Source organism: Hyla sarda, chromosome 6 (genome assembly GCF_029499605.1).
Source record: "Hyla sarda isolate aHylSar1 chromosome 6, aHylSar1.hap1, whole genome shotgun sequence".
Lineage (NCBI taxonomy): Eukaryota > Metazoa > Chordata > Amphibia > Anura > Hylidae > Hyla > Hyla sarda.
The window spans coordinates 286,630,663-286,652,001 of NC_079194.1; the positions used below are offsets into that span (position 1 = coordinate 286,630,663).

The 21,339-nt window shown below is 45.2% G+C and overlaps 1 long non-coding RNA gene across 1 annotated transcript in view; it reads right to left on the minus strand.

Annotated features, from left to right (window-relative positions):
• Window positions 1–370: 370 nt before the first annotated feature.
• The window catches only part of LOC130277789 (uncharacterized), an 86,272-nt gene continuing 65,303 nt past the window's right edge, over window positions 371–21,339 (minus strand). The window contains exon 3 of the long non-coding RNA XR_008845566.1: window positions 371–626. This is a non-coding gene — a long non-coding RNA (uncharacterized LOC130277789). The remainder of the gene's footprint in view (window positions 627–21,339) is intronic.

Here is a 21,339-nt window from a genome sequence, read left to right on the forward strand (position 1 = left end):
ACCAAACTAACTGTTTGACTTGCAGCAGGGAACAGAACAGAGCCACCTAGTGGCCGTTTTTTCAATCACATTAAAAACAGATAAAGGTCGAGAATTTTAATAGCAAGTAAATAGCAAAGTGTCTTATAATTACATAAGGAACAATATATTAAAAGTTTAGTTTGGTGACAGAATCTGCATCAGAGCCTAGGAGCTTCATGTTACAGAAGTCTAGCATGTCCCTGACTGGCTTGAGGAGTGTAAGTCTCGGTATTTGGCAGCCATACATGAGAAAGCTGTTCAGTGAGGATGTGACAGAGATTGTGCAGGCAAACAATATGATTGAACTGGATCGGAAAAAGACTACGCAGGTATAATCCAGACCCGAATAATTCCTTTATTTATCATTTCCTAAATGAAGCTCATGAAACGTTCCTACTTGGAGTGGACAAGGACTCATTTCCCTCGCTCACATAAACATCAGTGGTTCCAGACCCTCCTGTGTCATGACAAATTACTTCCCATGTGTCAACAAAAAGGAAGTTCTTCTTCATAAGTCGTCTAAATTTGCAGCGAATGACACATCCTGTAAATGCCGCGGCTGCGTCGCTCTTCCCAGCCCTTAATTCATACGTTCTCATCGAGTCCTGTGGGACAAAGCTTTCTTTTTTGAATCAAGGCTTTCTCAGAACACACAAGGTTATGCATCAGATTAGGGATGATACATCCTGCTCTAACATAAGCAATATACAAATTCGACTCCCAACTTTGGACTTCTGGTTCTTATGGGAGATAGAACAGGTCCCGGTATTACAGGAGTTCCCACTAATTCTTCTTCCCCCATAGGATGATATTACAGAGTACCATATGTTATCCAGCATTTTCTTGTGACTTCAGTACGGTGTGGCACATAGGTATAATAGTCTATGCCAGGGTTAGTACTTGTTTGTCGTAACTAACAAATGCCACATGGCATTTTTGGGGCAAAAAAAATGCCCAAAAAAATACCACTGCTTTGTCCAGTGTTTTGGCTCTTTTTCTGGCTTTAACAAAAAACAAGTGGGAACCTAGCCTTAGAGTGAAGAAGAGTTAAAGGGGTACTCTGCCCCTAGACATCTTATCCCCTATCCAAGGGATAAGGGCTAAGATGTCTGATCGCGGGGGTCCCGCCGTTGGGGACCCCCACGATCTCCCTGCTGCACCCAGTGTTTGTTTAGACCATCGGGTTCAGTGTCAGAGGCTCGTGATGTCACGACCGCGCCCCCCTCGTGATGCCATGGCCACACACCCTCAATGCAAATCTATGTGAGGGGGTGTGACGCCCCCTCCCATAGACTTACATTGAGGGGGGCATGGCAGTAACATCACGAGCGGGGTGTGACCGTGACATCACGAGCCACCGCCCCGCATCACCAGTCTTCCGGCGCAGAGCGAAGTTCACTCCGTGCACTGGATGTCTGGGGTGCTGCAGCCGAGACCCGCCTCTGGGAACAACCCCGCAATCAGACAACTTATCCCTTGTCCTTTGGATAGGGGATAAGATGTCTAGGGACAGAGTACCCCATTAAGTTAGCAAGACCATATTACTGATCAGGAAATTACATAAGCTCTATCCCAAGCTCTATCCTTATTGCACCTTCCTCAGATGCCCCCGTTACATCCACAGAATCCCCATTTTAGCCCAGGTTTACATATATCCAGTAATTGCTTATAGGTCAGTGTAGTTGCCCCAGAAGAAGAAACGTTGCATACAGTGTTTCGATCTGTTACAACAATACTAAAGGAAAATTATTATACAATGTTTAAAGCTCTGCAACCATACCGCATTTCAGCCTGTGAAGCATTGCATGGGATGCTAATTGGAACGCATGAAATGGGTAGGCCGGGAAACTAAACATATCCCCTATCCACGGGATAGGGGACCAGTAGATCAAGATCAACAATTTGAGAATTGCCCTATTAATTTATAGGAAACCCATACCACCAGTCCCAGAAAGACCGTTCAGGAACTGAGACAAATGGTAGAATGGTAGATAGCAAGAAATGGTCAACTCTAATGTCTGGTGGAAGGAAATACTTGTCTAAAGCTTGGTCACATAATTGACTTTGTTGTGCTCTGCGGTAGGATTGGTCGATCCATGTGCAGTAGCTTGAAGGAAAACCACGGCACTTGGGATTGCATGGGAAATCAGTGTAAAGTCTTACATTGGTAAAGTTAGAAGGGGCACCAAGCTAGAAGAGACCAACATGGAGGTTATGTAACAGTAAGTTTGATACCACCTAGATCCAAATCCTATTAATAAAAACTATTTTGACACTAGATCCAAATCATATGTCGATCTTTCGGCCCTCCCAGGCCTTGTTCTGACCCTTTAACTCAATTAAAGGGAAATCCTAACTCTGCATGTTGCCAGATCGTTTTGGGTGGTTCTGATTTTTTTCATCAATTCCTTGCTTATGATCTGGTGCACAAAAGTCCAATAAAAAAAATAAAAAAAAATATATATATATATATTTTGCCCAAGAACTTGGCCAATCTTCTAAGATCTTGATCATCTTTGGGATGAAATATGATAGTAGTTGTGAGCCAACAATAGAATTAAAAAAAGCCCTCTATGGTTTCTTATACATTGATCTATGCTTGTTTGTGTTGTGTTTCCCTTTAGCCTGCTTTTTAGCTGTCCATATTCTCATAGCTGTGCACAGTTGACCTCATGATCGCAGAGCCCACTGAATTGTTCCCAGGACTCGGCAAAATGAAGACAGCCATAAAAACAAACAACCATCTGTGTCTCGTGTTACAGATACCCTCCAACGAGTCACCTTATCAGGAGCCCAGCTTCTCGTTCTAAGTGGGCCGAGCTGTGGGTGTAGGCAATCCATCAAAAACAGGAGCCGGAGTAGTAAGATTGACCTTTATACAGATTTTATTGTGCTAAATTTACTTCGTTCCCAGCACTAATAATATATATGAATGAAAAAACAAACAAGAACATCTGTCTCCCATCTTTCCGATCTGTTCTGGGGGAGTTACATCCGAATCGGCTGAATTTCCAAACAGAATAAATTCCCAAACACAAAATAATTTTTTTATTATTATTATTATTTTTTTTTTTTATTATTATTGTGAATTAAGATGACAATAAAGACTTAAATGTTGAGTTTTTAGGGCAACAATGACACAAAGTAACCAAGTGTAACCAAAATAGTTTTCTTAATAGGAAATCAAAATTCATAGCAAATTCTTGTAAGAAGAGGAAAAGGTCACAACAATCCCATCACCCAAAAATTCCCATTAGCGCCCATGTCACGTCTAATTTGATTTCATTTACAATATATCGGAACGCTGGATGCTGGATATAAGAAACAGTCCAAAAATAAATAAAAAAACATTGAGGGAGATATATTGGAATTGATGTGTACGTTGGAGTATTTACGTAGTTAGTCTCAGGCAGGGAACATAGCAGGTATCTGTATGCCCTCTTTGTCCCTTTAAGTGATCATGTTTTTACTTTTGTAGACATTATGCACTTTTTGTGCAGTTATCTACAGCGTTTTTCTCTGTTTTTGCTATAGTTACAGTATTTATTGTCTCTGTGTCCTTATTGAGATTTATGACACATTCTATTCTTGCATGATAATATGTACATCTTCACTGTCTATTTGCCTTCTCCAGCTTCTTCTGTGAGTCTTTTCTGGTGCCTCATATCCTTTTCATGCTTTTTATGTGTTTTTATGTATATGTACCTGTGGTGGCCCAGTACGGGAGGTGTTACCCCGTACCCTTGCTGTTCTGTCAGGCAACCTCCCCACAGTGTCCCCTGGGCCCCTTTGTATCTGTTTCTAATTAATTATACCATGTAATGTGTTCAGAAAGCGTTGTTACTTTAAGACTGTTTACCATGTGACTTGTCATGTGATTGTTACCCAGGAGATACCATTGACCAGGGGATCCCAGGGGTGACCTATGGGCTCCCTGCTAGTCTCCCCCATATAAGCCCTGGGTGGAGCTAGCTCTGTCTCTTTCCTTACAAGTCTTTGCTGAGGACAAGTCGAGTCCTAGAGAGTCCAGAGTCATAGGAGCCTCAAGTCTAGTCTGCAGCCACAAGCAGCTACAAGCAACCAGTCTCAGTATTGTCAGTCATCAGTCAAGTCAAGTCAGTCACAGTCACCAACCAATGGCCTGCATTAAATTGACCCCATCTACTACAATTCCCAGCAGGCCCTTAAGGTCTCTGCGTCACTGGCCCTGGCTGAACTGTATAGACTTTTCCATCTGTCTACCCTCAGTAAAGCTACCGTTATCCGTAACTTGGCGTCGGAGTCATTATTGCCCCGGTGCCTAGCCCAGGATCCAGTGGTATACCTTCGGGTGGTATCGAGGATAAACCACGCCCTGGCGTCACTAATACAAGGGGTTAATGCCATCTGCCCCTAGGGTAATTCCATCTGCCCTTTGCATCACACCCTCTACCACAATATGTTCTGCATTGTATTGTATTATCAAATGTATTGTTGCTTTAAGAGTTGTACCATGTGATATATCATGTGATTGTTACCCAGGAGGTATCAGTGACCAGGTGACCCCAAGAGTGACCTATGGGCTCCCTGCTAGTCTCCCCCATATAAGCCCTGGGTGGTGCTAGCTCACTTTCTTTGGAGATAAGTCTTTGCTGAGGTCAGTTGTGCCTAGTGTGTGTGTCCAGAGTGTTGGAGACCTCAAAGTCAAGTCCTGCAGTCACCATCAAATGCAAGTAAGATAAAGTCACAGCTTTGTCAGTCATTTGTCAAGTCAGCGTGGCCTGCATTACATTGTCCAGTCCTACTACAAGTCCCAGCAAGCCCTTAAGGTCTCTGAGTCACTGGTCACCTCCTTGGGCCCTGGCTGAACTGTATAGACTTTTCCATCTGCCTACCTTCAGTAAAGCTACCGTTATCCGTAACTTGGCATCGGAGTCATTATTGCCCCCATGCCTAGCCCAGGATCTAGCAGTATACTTTCGGGTGGTATTGAGGATAAATTACGCCCTGGTGTCATGAATATAAGGGGTTAATGCCATCTGCCCCTAGGGTATCAACATCTGCCCTCATCACACCCCGTTACCACATAACCAATACAATATTATTTTATTATCATGTAATGTCTTTTTTATGCCTGACTCATAAATCACTCTGTTCTGCTACTCACTCATTCTGACATCCACGGCTCAGAAAGAGGCATTTCTGAGACAAGTACCGAGCCTGCCCTCACTTACATGCATTCACTTCCTCCCTGAGTCTGCTGGGTTTTTTGATCCAATCACTGCAGGCTGCTCTAAAACTTCCTCCTCTTTGTTTTCATGCTGCAGTCTGATAGGACAGGAGTGAGCACAGAGGAGTGCTAGTCCCACCCTCACTTCCTGGACTTTCACCCAGCCTGTGCTTCAAATGGGACAAAAATAATGCTGCAGGACTGAATTATGTTCTAGATTGTATGGAGACCCCTAGTGGTCTTATTTTATAAGCCGTCATTTCTATAAAAATGAGATACACTTTTTTAGGAAGTATATAAGGTCAATGGCCCACATTTATCATTGTAGGTGCAAGTAAAGCATTTTTTTACACCTTTTTTTTTTTGTGTGCTGATAATGTGTAGGAGCACCAAATTTATTAAAAGGTAAAAGAGCTTTGATAAATTTGGCGCAGGTCACATTTTCTGAAATTTCTGTCTACACATACACCAAAAAGCTTCACCATGTCTGGGCTGGTGTAGTTTTAGAGACTTTTCAGTGGCTTTACAAAAAAGGGCGCAATGATAAATCCCTTCCATATCATGTCTATTGCCAAAATCAGTGGATTGCCACTCAAAATCAGCAGAAATGTGTAAACAAAAAGGGGCAAAAAAAGGAGCAAAAAACCCTGTTTGCGCCTTTTTTGCCCCCTTTTTTAGACACAAAAAACAGTCTAAAGACAATGATAAATGTGGGCCAATGTTTTGCCAAGTTTTACAACATATAAAAAATTTTTGATTCTGACAGTGCCTCTTTAACTTTAACTTTCTGTAATTGTGATTTCTGACTTTGCCTAAATGACACAATTTGGGCACTGATCTATTGTTGTGATTCCAAGGTACACAGAGCTACATCCAAAACGCATGTTCCGCTCACTAAACTCGAACCGCACTGAACGTTGGATAATCTTTTGTATTTGTGGTTGGCGTGGGTTAATACGGACATGAGACAAGTGTTGTGGGTGATTTGCATGAAGTGACCTTAGTAAGTAAACCTGCATGTAGAAAGGGTATATAGACGACATAATTATATATCATACGTTCCAACAAAGCACTGTGCAGATGAAATAAAACTAATCCCTTTTGCAAATATCAAGTCTGAAGAAGGGTATTGTGCATAACTTATCAGTATAGCTACCTTGCTAGATATTAAGTTGCATGTAAGGATCACAAATATTCAAATAGTCAGGAGAGTATCACTAATATATGAGTTACATTTACCCCCATTATCTTCTCAAACTACAATGACATACCGTATATACTCAAGTATAAGCCGACCCGAATATAAGCCGAGGCCCCTAATTTCACCCCAAAATCCCAGGAAAAGTTATTGACTCGAGTATAAGCCTAGGGTCGGAAATACATCATCCCCCCTGTCATCATCCAGACCCCCGTCATTAACACCCTCATCATCATCACCCTGTCATCATCCCCCCTTCATCATCACCACCTGTCATCATCCCCTTGTCATCATCCCACACCCCCCCTTCATCATCCCCCTGTCATCATCCCACACCCCCCCTTCATCATCACCACCTGTCATCATCCCCTTGTAATCATCCCACACCCCCCCTTCATCAACCCCTTGTCATCATCCCACCCCCCCCCCCTTCATCATCCCCCTGTCATAATCCCACACCCCCCCTTCATCATCCCCTTGTCATCATCACCACATGTCATCAGCCCCCCCCCCCCCACCTTCATCATCACCGCTTGTCAATGTCTGATACAGTGGTCTTCAACCTGCGGACCTCCAGATGCTTCAAAACTACAACTCCCAGCAAGCCCGGGCAGCCATCGGCTGCGGCCTTCGACATCATCCAGCCCCCCTCACCCCCTTTAGTTTTGTACCCACCTCTGCTCGGCGGGATGTTAGGGTGCACTGGTCCGGTGCTGCAGGACTGTCCGGTGGGGAGGTCGTCCGGTGGGATAGTGGTTCCGGGCTGCCATCTTCACCGGGGGGCCTCTTCACGAAAAATCGTGCTGAAAAACTCGGCTTATACTCGAGTATATACGGTATGTGTGTACAGTGAAAGCTTAAATGGGCGCTGTCACTTTTGACACTGTCGATGTCCTCTATTTACTTTTTAAGCGCTGTGATCACTAGCGATCATGGTACTAATGCGCCTGAATGATGTGTCCAGGTAACCGAGCAACACCACCGAAATATATGTGTGGGGATCCGATTGGTTTCCGTGCGAGCAGTCTCTGACACGATCTTCTAGTAAATGACCGCGGCTACGATGAACAGGTTATTTAGGATGCATTTTAAAGGGCTAGGGTGAAAAATAGGGAAGCTTTGGTGTTCAATAGAGGGAACAGCAAAAGAGGTGAAATGACTCGAGCTGTTTCTTCATTTGAACACAGCCCTATGTCAGACATTGTTAGGCAAACTATCCGTAGAAATTGGCACCTCATACAGGCAGATATCGACTTACGGGCCTTTACAGCTGAACCTCCGGTGCTGTCATTCCGCTGAAAACGTAATCTAAGGGATGAATTGGTTAAGAGTCGTCTTCCACAGGTCCGTCACAATTGGATACAGCACAGCCTTCCAAAAGGGAACTTTAAGTGTAAGCATTGTTCATTTTGTAAACAATTTGAAGACAATGCAAATATCCATTTGGGATGAATTACCGTATTTTTCGCCCTATAGGATGCCCCGGCATATAAGACGCAGTCAATTTTAAATGAGGAAAATATAGAATACAATGTAAAGTATAGGTCACAGTGATCTTCAACCAGTGGACCTCCAGATGTTGCAAAACTACAACTCCCGGCATGCCCGGACAGCCGTTGGCTGTCCGGGCATGCCAGGAGTTGTAGTTTTGCAACATCTGGAGGTCCGCAGGTTGAAGACCACTGGTATAGGAGGTAATACTCACGTGTCCCTGCCGATCCAGACCAGTCACCGCTCGTCATCGCTGCCCTGGATGTCGCCCTCCATCGCTGTCGCCGCGTCCCCGGGGTGTCCCCGTCGCTCCGGAACGTCTCTGCTGCCCGGTATCCCCGCTGTCCATCGCCGCCATCACGTCAATACGCACGCCACTTCTATTGGATGACGGGGCGGCGTGCGCGACGATGTGATGATGACGAAGGAGAGCGCCGGCCATGCAGGGGATCCCGGCACGGAGCAGACACCGAGGAGGCAGGTAAGGTCCCTCCCGATGCAGCCGGGTTAGTGTCACTTTCCCTTCAGACGCGGCGGTCAGCTTTGATCGCCGCGTCTGAAGGGTTAATACAGGGAATCACCGCGATCGGTGATGTCCTGTATTAGCCGCGGGTCCCGGCCGTTGATGGCCGCAGGGACCGCCGCAATAGGTGTGTATTCGCCGGATAAGACGCACCAACTTCCCCCCCCCCCCCCCCAGTTTTGGGGAAGAAAAAGTGCGTCTTATACGGCGAAAAATACGGTAATTATAATGTAATAGATTTTATTACTTGCCGCTCGGATTTTGTGGTATATTCTGCATTATTTCCATGTCGCCTATTTTATTCTGGTAAAACGATCCGTCCTCTATTTCATAGTTTCCGTGATGACATCAACTCGATCGGGACTGGAAAAGGCTGTCCTCGTTTGATTACTCATATTAAAGAAATACACAGTAATGTATTAAGGTTTCTGGGATTGCGGAGGATTATGCACACAAAGGGTGCGTTCACACGCTCTCTGTTTTTGCGGGTTTTCCGCAGCGTATTAGAAAGTGGGCGGGCTCTTCTGGGCTGTCCATAGCAGATTGTCCGAGGTGGAATTTACGCTGCGGAAAATCCGCCGCAGTCCCTACTGACTTCAATAGGGGTTGCGGCGGATTTTCCGCAGCGCAAATTCCGCCGCGGAGAATCTGCTATGGACAGCCCAGAAGAGCCCGCCCCTTTCTAATACGCTGCGGAAAACCTGCAAAAACCCGCAAAAACCCGCAAAAAAAGGAGGTCTGGATCGTCATACCAAATGATTACAGGCAGAAGCGAAATGGATCATTCGGATCGGAGCAACAGGTGCTCTCAGCCTGAATGACCGGAACGACTTATCTTCATTTCTTTAATTTTCTGTTGTAACTTTGATACCTCTTTTGTTAATTAATAATCCGTGTACTTTTGATACTTTTTTGTATTTTGTATGTGATTTTACTGTGTGTTATATTGATTGGTTAGAGGGAGGATATAGACTTGGCTCCGTCTCCTCCCAGCATGCCTTAAAGGGGTATTCCAGGCAAAAACTTTTTTTTATATATATCAACTGGCTCCGGAAAGTTAAACAGATTTGTAAATTACTTCTATTAAAAAATGTTAATCCTTCCAATAGTTATTAGCTTCTGAAGTTTTCTGTCTAACTGCTCAATGATGATGTCCCGTCCCGGGAGCTGTGCATGATGGGAGAATATCCCCATAGGAGCTGGACAGCTCCCGGGACGTGAGTCATCAGAAAGCTGTTAGACAGAAAACAGCAACTTAACTTCAGAAGCTAATAACTATTGGAAGGATTAAGATTTTTTAATAGAAGTAATTTACAAATCTGTTTAACTTTCCGGAGCCAGTTGATATATAAAAAAAAAGTTTTTGCCTGGAATACCCCTTTAACAAAGCGTCACTAGACGTGAAACTAGCACTCGCCTGCGCCTTGTTCCGCCACTGTGTATTCCACAATGCTGCAATAAAGAAGGTTTTATCTGCATAAGAACGCCCGGTGTCATGGCTCCTTTCTTCCAGGTGGATTCTAGTAGAGTTTGCAGATTTCAGGGTATGTTCACATGGAAATTCCACCACCATTTACTTAAAATTTATTTGAATGGGATTCCAGACAACAGAATGTCCGTGGAGGGCTTTCCGCATTCCCTCAAAATAACTACCGTATTTTTCGCCGTATAAGACGCACTTTTTCTTCCCCAAAACTGGGGGGGAAAAAAGTTGGTGCGTCTTATACGGCGAATACACCCCTATCGCGGCGGTCCCTGCGACCATCAACGGCCGGGACCCGCGGCTAGTACAGGACATCACTGATCGCGGTGATGCCCTGTATTAACCCTTCAGACGCGGCGATCAAAGCTGACCGCCGCGTCTGAAGGGAAAGTGACACTAACCTGGCTGTTCAGTCGGGCTGTTCGGGACCGCCGCGATTTCATCGCGGCGGTCCCGAACAGCCCGACTGAATAGCCAGGTTGGCGCTTACAGGACACCGGGAGGGACCTTACCTGCCTCCTCGGTGTCTTCTCCGTTCAGGGATCCCCTGTATGGCCGGCGCTCTCCTTCCTCGTCATCACGTCGTCGCGTACGTGCGTCGGCGTGCGTAACGACGTGATGAAGGCGACGGAGAGCGAGGATACCCGGCCGGCAGCAGAGACGTTCCGGAGCGACGGCGACAGCGATGGAGCGACATCCAGGGCAGCGGTGACGGGTCCGGAGCGGCGGGGACACGGGAGTATTAAATCCTATGCAGTGGTCTTCAATCTACGGACCTCCAGATGTTGCAAAACTACAACTCCCAGCATGCCCGGACAGCCAACGGCTGTCCGGGCATGCTGGGAGTTGTAGTTTTGCAACATCTGGAGGTCCGCAGGTTGAAGACCACTATTGGGTTCAAAATCTTTATTTTTTTAGATTTTGCCCCTAAAAATTGGGTGCGTCTTATACGCCGGTGCGTCCTATAGGGCGAAAAATACGGTAAGTGACTTGATGAACAATACATTGACATTTTGGGTCTATAGTCAGAAAACATATGTCAATCCCATAGAGAATCTTTGGTCAATCCACAAAAAGCTGGGGTACAAACAAAAACAAAAAGATTTGATAAACTCCAAAGCATTGGTTAGACAAGAATGGGTAGTCATTGGTCAGGATTTGGTCCAGAAGCTGATATCCAGCCTGGGAGGACTGCAGAAGACTTGGAAAAAAAGATGGGACAACACTGCAAATATTTGACTATTTGTCAATAAAAGTAAAAAATTTTACGAAATGCTTAAAATACTTTAGCATCTGACTAAAAGATCTAAAAACACTAAAGCAGCAAACAGTGAACACCAACATTAGTTTCAGTCTCCATAGCTGTCTATAGCTTTTGATATATGTGTTTGCGGTCATTCACAGAGCCGGTACACCGCCACTACTTTGCATGTTGCAAGGGAACATCTCGTCGGCTGAGTGTCCCTTAAACCCTTCTCTGGAATTCTTTCAATTCTTCCCACAGAAGAGATTTCGATTCCAGTTTTGGTTAATCCCAATTAAACACTCTTGTGACTATAACTAGAACATTGTCATGATCCCGAAATAACTTGGTGAAACTCCAATTCAGTTTTTTTTCCCTTTGTTTATGAGATATTGTTAACACAGATCCTATTGGGGGGAAAGGAGGGTTGCCAGTGGGTCCTGAAAATGTGTCGAGAAGAGAATAGTCAGCATGGTCACAAAATCAGAAAAGGAGTTAAAGGGGTACTCCGCCCCTACACATCTTATCCCCCAAAGGATAGGGGATAAGATGTCTGATCGCGAGGGGTCCCGCCACTGGGGACCCCGGCAACATTGGCTGTGGCACCCCAGACATCTGGTGCACGGAGCAAACTTTTTTTGCAGTAATTTGTATTTTTTTAAAGTAGTTTCCAAGTAGTAGTTTCCAAGATGGAAACACAAATTGGGTATCCATGTAATCATACCAATCTGAGCAATTCAGATAATAGGACAGTTTTTGCTATACAGTTATTGTATTATTAAAAAAAATAATAATAATCATTTTACAATTGTTTTTTTTTTTATATATATATATATATATATATATATATATATATATATATTTTCAATATTTTTTTATATGTTTTGTTGTATATTTTATGGTATAATGAACGGGGTCATTACGGAGTACAACAAGTCCTGCGAAAAAAACAAGTCCCCCTTCCTCCCCTATGGCTCTGTCGATGATGAATTGAAAGAGTTGTGGCTATTAGAAAGGGGGGGGGGGGGAACGAAACGCAATGACGAAAATTGTCTGAGTCTTTAAGGGGTTAATACGCAGCAAATCAGGGTCTCTGTACTATGGCACTGTCATGTTTCGGTTTCGGCGGCGACACGGATATACTTAGATGAGAACGTCATCCGCTACCATAGACTCTGCTGCAGAGCGTCTCGCTAAAATAGTCTGCTACATGTCCAGATGAAGGATGGCAGCTAAAACAAATAATCTGCGCTGGATTTTACACGACAGCGTTTCCCTTTGATTTTTTTAGCTCTTCATGGTAGGAAGATTACACAGACACATAGTGTAACATCACGTCCATTAACTATTGGAGGCAGTCAGTGCTTCCTTTGTTCTCTGTCACACAAACATTATGTTCTATGACACGGTTCCATTAGGACTCCATCCAAGCTGAGGTTATGAACTGTACCTTAAACAAAACTTCCCAACTATTTGGCTGTACAAATCTGCAGCACCCCAGCCGGCTGCCAGGCACTGGGCGATTATGTAATATTCGCAGAGAGAACTGCAGGAGGTTGGAGTCTGCAGATATATTAGGGGGTGCGGGGTGGGAAGGGGCATTTTATTTTGCCTTAAAAGGCAATTGAAACATTTAAGGTAGTAAAGTGTTTAGAATCGGCGCGGCTTGATTCATGAAGGTTCACATTGCGAAAAAAAAAAAAAAAAAAAGACAACACATATCAAGATTGTACGTTCACCCGAGGATTAGGAGTCTGGAGGCTTTAATGTGATAAAAGTGATATTGTTACAGATTAGTGGATGCGTCGTTTATTTAATAACAGATCCGTGCGGGCGTTGACGCCTTCCAAGAGGGACGAAGCTGTCGGTCTGCCAACTTAAATAGTGTCTCCATTTATAAACACCATACAAGATTTAGCATAGAAAATTAATCTATATATAAAATTTTAGTCACTTTGTATAAATAGTACATTACTTAGGCTTCATTCACACTGCCGTTGGGTTCTGTCCAAAAACTGCCGTTATCGGGACGGGGCACAACGGGCAACAACGGGTCCCGATGAATCCCATTGTCTATAGTGGGAGTAGCGGGAGAGAGTAGCATGCAGTCATTTTTATCCCACTATTCTCCCCTCATTTTTTAACGTCCGGATCACAATGGCTGCGTGAAAGAAGCCTTATCCTGTACTGATCCTGAGTTATATACTGTAGATCTTTTATTTAAAAATATAAAACATTACAACAATCATAAGAGACACCATAACAATAATACAAACAACATACAATATATCCAAGTAATGAGTCCATATAAGTCCTTAAATGTCCATCAAACTATTTCCTGGTCCAGCCACATTCTCACTAGAGATGAGCGAACTTACAGTAAATTCGATTCATCACGAACTTCTCGGCTCGGCAGTTGATGACTTATCCTGCGTAAATTAGTTCAGTCTTCAGGTGCTCCGGTGGGCTGGAAAAGGTGGATACATTCCTAGGAAAGAGTCTCCTAGGACTGTATCCACCTTTTCCAGCCCACCGGAGCACCTGAAAGCTGAACTAATTTATGCAGGAAAAGTCATCAACTGCCGAGCCGAGAAGTTCGTGATGAATCCAATTTACTGTAAGTTCGCTCATCTCTAATTCTCACCAAACACACTACTATGACAACAACCCCACAAATGTAAACTACTAAACACTACTTAATAATAATAACAAATAATAATCATAACCTTAATACTAATAATTAAACTATAAAACCCTGGCCCGGTTGCATTTTTCTCACCCAAAATAAATCATTAATTTGTGTCACAAACCACCAAAACACAACACACGGAAAATACAATAAAATTTTTTTGGGGTCCTGAGCTGGTCCCGCATCCCATGCCCCCCAATACATGATAACAGACGTCCATGAACCAGTCCAGGATTTTTGGTACATAGAGTCCCATAGAAACCTCCCTCCCCCTTTCTCCAACCACCCAACCTAAACTAAACCCCAACACAATGTGATGAACCGACCCCTAGAAAAAAAAAATAGCATGCTAATACAGTGGTCCCTCAACATACGATGGTAATCCGTTCCAAATGAACCATCGTTTGTTGAAACCATTGTATGTTGAGGGATCCGTGCAATGGAAAGAATAGGAAGTTATACTCACCTGTCCCCGCCGCTCCGGACCGTCACTGCTCGTCACCGCTGCTCAGGATGTCGCCCTCCATCACTGTCGCCGCGTCCCCCAGGATGTCCCCGACGCTCCGGACGTCTCTGCTTCCCCGGGATCCTCGACGTGATGATGACGAAGGAGAGCGACGAGGGGATCCCGAAGAGGACGCTCCGGAGCCCCGAGGACAGGTAAGAGACCAGCTGAAGCAGTCTGCGCTGCCGGATAGCCGTTTATGCGATGGCCCAGACATACAAAAGCATTGTATGTTGATGCTGCCTTCAACATGTGATGGACTCTGAGAGGCCATCGCATGTTGAAATTATCATATGTCGGGGCCATCGTAGGTCGGGGGGGGGGGGGTCACTGTATATACAAACATTAAATATAAAAACACTAAATATATATAAATAAACAAATAGAAATATATACAAAAATAGTACAAACTATACAAACCAAACAACAAACAACAATGAGGCTTTCCAGCCACACAAAGCCCAAGTTCAGTGCCTGCAAGCCCTATATTACTGTATATCTACAGCACAAAACAAAAAGACTAATGTGCAAGCATCAGCCCACCACCAGGGGGAGACAACAGGCTAAGGCATTTTAAAGGCAGAGCCCCTGCACAGACGAGAAGCCCTGCCAGCACCCAGCCTCTCATACTCCAGAGAACGCACCTTCACCAGGTCACCGAGAATGTTCCTAACCACCACATCCACAGGGAGGATTTTACGCTGCGTCGACACTAAACACTGTGCGTTCCACGTGTAGTACCTGATCACTGAGCTAACTAGGAATAAACTGCACCGGTCCCAGCCTCCAAGGTTTCTGAAAGCCCCATAGGCCCATTCCGCATAGGAGAGACTGGCCAGACTAGGCTAACCAATGGAAGCGCTCACCCTGTTGTAAACCTCTGTGTTAAAGGGGTACTCCGGCGCTTAGACATCTTATCCCCTATCCAAAGGATAGGGGATAAGATGCCTGATTGCGGGGGTCCTGCCGTTGGGGACCCCCGTGATCTTGCACGCCTCACCCCGTTTATAATCAGTCCCCGGAGCGTGTTCGCTCCGGGCCTGATTACTGTCGATCACAGGCCGGAGTGTTGTGACATCAAGGCTCCGCCCCCTCAATGCAAGCCTATGGGAGGGGGCGTGACAGCTGGGACAAAGATGGTGCTGCAGCCAGACAGGATTATGTTTTGGATGGTATGGGGACCCCTAGTGGTCTTTTTTTTTTTTAAATGTTATAAGCCATGATTTCTATGGCTATTTTTTATGAAGTATATTAGAAAGGTTAATGTTTTGCCAAGATGTGCAACAAATAAAACATTTTTTTTTTTTTTAAAGTGCCCATTTAAGGTCCATTGGCTCAACATCTAAAGGTACCAAACTTAGAAACGTTTAATTTTATTTTTCGATAAAAATAAATAAATAAATAATAATAATACTGATTATAATAATAACAACAATTTAATATTATAATATAATAATAATAAAAATACTAATAATGATACTAACAACAATATAATATAATATAATAATAATACTAATGATAGTAATAATAATACTAACAACAACAACATAATATTATAATAAAACAATACAATGATAATAATACTAATAATAAGACTAACAACAACACTATATACTACTACTTCTAATAATAATATTAAAATAATATAATAATAATGGTGATGATAGTAATAATAATACTAACAACAACAACAATGCTATAATATTATAATAAAACAATACAATGATAATAATAATACTCAAAACAACAACATTATATTATATAATAATAATGATTATAATAATTATAAAAGAATATAATAATATTGATGATAATAACAAAAACAACAACAATCATAATACCATATATACTCGAATATAAGCCGAGTTTTTCAGCACGGCTTATACTCGAGTGAACTAAAAGAAAAAAAATGCCGGGGGGGGGGGGGGGGGGGGGCGCACGGGGGTTGGGGTGTTGGGCTGTTTCGTCCATCTTCACTGCAGGGACCGTCTGCTTGCGATGGGGAAGTTGAACCAGTTCGTGACATCCATCTTCACTGCAGGGACCGTCTGCTTGCAGTGGGGAAGTTGAGCCGGTTCGGGCCAGCCATCTTCACCGGGAGGCCCTCTTATCCACTCCGGGCCGGCCCCGGACTAGTGATGCTGCATTAATGCCGCCACGCAGGGACGTCCGTGCGCAGAAAATGTCCGTGACATCAGGGGCGTCCCTGCACACGGAACGTCCCAGTGCGGCGGCGTCAATGCAGCGTCACTAGTCCGGGGCCTGCCCAGAGCAGAGAAGAGGGCATCCCGGTGAAGATGGATGGCCCGGACCGGCTCACCCTCCCACCGGAATCTGGACAGTCAAGGCAGACAGTAGGCAACAGGACCGAGAGAACTTGGGAGGTGAATAGACAACGAGGGGGGCCTGTATGATGATGGAGGGGGCGGTCGGGATGATGACAGGGGGGGATATTGACTGGGGGGGTAATGATGACAGGGGAAGGGGTTCTGGATGATAAGAGGAGGGGGTTTGACAGGGGGTGATGATGACAGGGGGGATGATGACAGGTGGGTGTCTGGATGATGACAGGGGGATGATGACGGGGGGTCTGGATGATGACAGAGGGTGATGATGACAGGACAGTTTTCCCAGTTTGTTGTGGTGAAATTTGTGGCCTCAACTTATATTCGGGTCGGCTTATACTTGAGTATACAATGTAATACAAAAATTTTACCATTGACCAGTGCAGTAAATTGTTGACCGTCTGGGGTGATGCAAAGGTTGGGAGAGAACCGGGAGAGAAATTTCACTCTGTATTCTTCCGCTTTGCTGCATCGAGTAACTTTCTAGATGGACCGGATACCGTCGCAATAATGAACAAGTTAATTCTTACAGTTAATTCTTTAACTTGTATGAATAAGTCTTAGTATATCGCGCTGTATTAGAAGAGCGCTGTAATGATTATCGGTGCACAGCACCACTCACCACCCGCAGGATACACTTGTGTTCGGGGCTAGTACGGCTGTCACGGCTTAGTCCTGCGCTGTCAGCGGCCGCGTTCTGGGTTGTAGCGGGTGCCCGTCTGTGTGGGGGGTGAGTGGCACTCCGGCAGTCCGTGGGTCCCAAACTGGCACGGCAGGCGTCCGGCCTTTAGCAGTTAAGTCCGGGGCTCACGCTCACTGCAATATTTTATGCAGTTTGCACAATAATCAAAAACTTTCATCTTGCCATTTGAAATTGCTGGATGCCCCTCGTTTGGAGACCACCGCAACACGCGCGCGCATAGCGCCTAGGTCAGACACGAGGAACGCCTTCTCTGATCCAGCTGCATCCACCATCCACAGCCCCGGCTTCTCTGCTTGAGCCCCGGACTTAACTGCTAAAGGCTGGACGCCTGCCGTGCCAGTTTGGGACCCACGGACTGCCGGAGTGCCACTCACTCCCCACACAGACGGGCACCCGCTACAACCCAGAACGCGGCCGCTGACAGCGCAGGACTAAGCCGTGACAGCCGTACTAGCCCCGAACACAAGTGTATCCTGCGGGTGGTGAGTGGTGCTGTGCACCGATAATCATTACAGCGCTCTTCTAATACAGCGCGATATACTAAGACTTATTCATACAAGTTAAAGAACTGTTTCTGCAAATAATCTTAAACTAAATGCAATAAGTGCACCTATATCACCTACGGACAATTACAATTCATAGATATACGAACTATATCACCAACGGATTAAGTGCAACAAGCATATTTTAGATTTCTTTATATTGTCTTATTTTAATGATACAATTTTACTGCCACAATTTACAAAGTGTTTTAGATTGCCGTTCACCTTATGTAAGGGCCCTGCTGAGGTGAAGGCAGATTACATATAATAAACATTATATACTTAGGTCATCATCTCCTAACCTTTTTCTCTATTTTTCATTATTCTATAATCTACACTTTTAGTACTTAAGAGGACTGGTAATTACATATCAAAATAACACCTGACCGCACTGGCCGATGGTAATATTTGCATTATATTGTATTATTATGTTATTCTTGTTCAATGACATCAATGTTTGGAGACACGGGATATTTGTGGCAATAACACGCCGCCGTCCATCCTTTTCGTCGCCCCTTGCGGTACATTTCTAGACAAAGAGATAAGGTAAAGTCCCTGTACAATATTAACAGTACGATATAATCCTCAGCATGTAGTCTGCAAATCCTTCTCATTCCAGGATATTGCGGTTTAATCTTGTCAACTGTGCTGATTGAGGTTACGGTTTCGCTTCATGATACCAGATCTGTAGTGGCCTATTGGGGTCACAACTATATTTTTCGGTGTTTCCCAGCCAGTATGCCTCCGGCTGTTGCAAAACTACAACTCCCAGCATGCCCGGACAGCCTTTGGCTGTCCGGGCATGCTGGGAGTTGTAGTTTTGCAAACATCCCTAGGCACCCTGGTTGGGAAACACTTGCTTAGAACCAGCCCTGTATCTTTAATTAGGCCAGCAAGGCCCAAGCAAAGGGTGCCACTCTATCAGGGGGCGGCAGCTAAGGCCAGCGACACTTTTAAAGGTGTTATTCCACACTTGCAAAATCACCCCCTATCATCAGGACAGGGACTAACCACTGGGACCCCCGAACATTGCCGAGCTCATAGCCAATCCTCCCTACAGATCTAGCCTAGTCCTGGGCCAGTTAGGGGTGAATAAGTCGTTCAGATAAGGAGGCTAAAGGGAGTGGAAAGTCCTTTGACTGCTGTTTCCCCCCAATGTGACTGCATCAGCCAATCACTGTCCTCAGTGACCTGTATCTGACCACTATATGGTAGTATTATTAGTTGACTTGTATAGTGCTTGTATAGTGGCCCCATTATGAACTGTGTCACTGCCCCCATAATAAACTGTGTCAATGCCCCCATAATAAACTGTGCCACTGCTCCTATTAAGTACTGTGTCACTGCCCCCCTGCTAAACTGTGCCACTGCCATTGCCACCGTGCCATTGTGCCCTTAAATCAATGGTTCCTTACCTGTGGCTATCTACCTGTTGCAAACTACAACCCATCATGCATGGACAGAAGGGACTATATGGTCACGGTATGGCAGCATTACTATTTAACTTGGTATTTGTATAGTGGCCCCATAATGGACTGTGCCCCCAATAAACTGTGCCACTGTCCCCAACTGAACTGTGTCACTGCCCCCATAAGGAACTGTGCCACTGCCCCAATAAGTACTGTGCCACTACCCCCCTTATGAACTGTGCCATTGTGTCCTTAAATCAATGGTTTCCAACCTGTGGCTATCTACCTGTTGCAAACTACAACTCCCATCATGCATGGACAGAAGTGATTTTATGGCATTACCAGCTTACTTGGTACTTGTATGGTGTCGCCATAATGGACTGTGCCCCCAATAAACTGTGCCACTGTCCTCTACTGAACTGTGCCACTGCCCCTCTATTAAACTGTGTCACTGCCCCCTACTGAACTGTGTCACTGCCCCCTACTGAACGGTGTCACTGCCCCCTACTGAACTGTGCCACTGCCCCTCTATTAAACTGTGTCACTGCCCCCTACTGAACTGTGTCACTGCCCCCTACTGAACGGTGTCACTGCCCCCTACTGAACGGTGTCACTGCCCCTCTATTAAACGTTGTCACTGCCCCCTACTGAACTGTGCCACTGCCCCTCTATTAAACTGTAGGATAAAAAGGAAATAAAAAAGAAAGAGGACAGCGCCTCGTGTAATCCTGCGAATGAGAGGAGGAGGTGACCGTCTGTATATGGACTCTCACCTGTATCTCCTCTTGGTTATTTGCATATCACCCCAATTTAGCGGGGTACCAGGGAACTGCAGGCCGAAGGAGTGTTTGCTGGATACCGCGTGAATGGGTCTAGAGGTAGGCATATAGGTTCAAGGAAAAAGAACTCCAAACTTGGCGCTGTTCCAGTGAAGTGAAAAATCCGTACTTATTCCAGTAAAACCATATTTATTGAACACAAGTTTTACAGGCACATCAAAGGCAAGACGCGTTTCGGGTCTCTACGTACCCTTTATCAATTGCAGATGTCTGCAATTGATAAAGGGTACGTAGAGACCCGAAACGCGTCTTACCTTTGATGTGCCTGTAAAACTTGTGTTCAATAAATATGGTTTTACTGGAATAAGTACGGATTTTTCCATTAAACTGTGCCCCCTACTGAACTGTGTCACTGCCCCCTACTGAACTGTGCCACTGCCCCCTACTGAACTGTGCCACTGCCCCTCTATTAAACTGTGCCACTGAACCCATAATGAACTGTGTCACTGCCCCCTACTGAACGGTGCCACTGGCCCTATTAAGTACTGTGTCACTGCCCCCTGTTGCAAACAACAACCCCCATCATGCATAGACAGAATTGACTATATTCTCACTGTATGGCAGTTTTACTAATTTATTTGGTACTTGTATATGTTACGCCGAGCGCTCCGGGTCCCTGCTCCTCCCCGGAGCACTCGCGGCGTTCCCCTCTCTGCAGCGCCCCGGTCAGACCCGCTGACCGGGAGCGCTGCACTGGCACTGCCGGCGGGGATGCGATTCGCATAGCGGGACGCGTCCGCTCGCGAATCGCATTCCAAGCTACTCACCTGTCCCGGTCCCCGGCTGTCACGTCCTGGCGCGCGCGGCTCCGCGCGTCAGCTCTCTAAGATGTAAAGGGCCAGTGCACCAATGATTGGTGCCTGGCCCAATCAGGCTAATTAGCTTCCACCTGCTCCACGTCCATATAACCTCACTTCCCCCTTTCCAGCATTGCCGGATCTTATTGCCCTTGTGCCTAGAGAAAGCGTTTACTGTGTTTGCCTTACCAGTGTTCCAGACCTCTTGCTATCACCATTGACTACAAACCTTGCCGCCTGCCCTGACCTTCTGCTACATCTGACCTCGCCTCTGTCTAGTCCTTCTGTCCCACACCTTCTCAGCAGTCAGCGAGGTTGAGCCGTTGCCGGTGGATACGACCT